Genomic DNA, 1061 nt, shown 5'->3' on the forward strand with positions numbered 1-1061 from the left:
GGTGGGGAAACCCACCAGTTGTGACAAAAGGGGCTGGGGATGGAGAGTGTCTTGGCCTCGGGTCTCTGCTCTGGTGATTTCTCACCCACAGAAGCTGCTGGGGGAGAGAAATTCCAGCGTGGGGGGGTTTCCAGTGCCAGCACCAGGAGCTGCTGCGTGTTCCCAGCACGGGGGGAGTTCAGTGTCCGGCCGAGCCCCCCCCGGGAGGGCTGAGATTCCTCCTTCCCAGAGGAAAAACGGATGGAGCTGGAAGATGCTTGTCCCCTGGGAACCCCTGGTGCCCACCTGCCCTTTCCCTGCCCTTTCCCTTCCCACTTCCCTTTCCCCTTCCCTTTCCCTTTCCCTTCCCTTTCCTCCTTCCCTTTCCCTTTCCCTTCCCTTTCCCCTTCCTCTTCTCTTTTCCTTTCCCTTTCCCTTTCCCCTTCCTTTCCATTTCCTTTCCCCTTCCCTTTCCCCTTCCCCTTCCCTTTACCTTTACCTTTCCCTTTACCTTCCCTTTCCCTTCCCACTTCCCTTTCCCCTTCCCTTTTCCCCTTCCATTTCCCCTTCCCTTTCCCTTCCCTTTCCCTTCCCTTTTCCTTCCCTTTCCCCTTCCCTTTTCCCCTTCCATTTCCCCTTCCCTTTCCCTTTCCCCTTCCCTTTACCTTTACCTTTCCCTTTACCTTCCCTTTCCCTTCCCACTTCCCTTTCCCCTTTCCCCTTCCCTTTCCCCTTCCCTTCCCTTTCCCTTTCCCCTTCCCCTTCTCTTTCCCCTTTCCCCTTCCCATTTCCTTTCCCTTCCCTTTTCCCCTTCCCTTTCCTCCTTCACTTTCCCCCTTCCCTCCCTTTCCCCTCTTCTCTTTTCCTTTCCCTTTCCCTTTCCCCTTCCTTTCCATTTCCTTTCCCCTTCCCTTTCCCCTTCCCCTGAGGAGGGAAACTCCGGGAGTGTCGGCAGGAGGCAGGAAATCCCCGTCGGGGCGCACAGGGGAGGGAAGGGGACACCGGGGGGGCACGGGGAGCTCCCACCATGGGGGACCCCTCGCCTGCCTGGTTGGGGTCCCCCAGGCTCCCCAGGGGGGTGA

The sequence above is a fragment of the Chaetura pelagica genome, unplaced genomic scaffold, assembly GCF_000747805.2.
Source record: "Chaetura pelagica isolate M959 unplaced genomic scaffold, ChaPel_1.0 scaffold1722, whole genome shotgun sequence".
Taxonomy (NCBI): Eukaryota; Metazoa; Chordata; class Aves; order Apodiformes; family Apodidae; genus Chaetura; species Chaetura pelagica.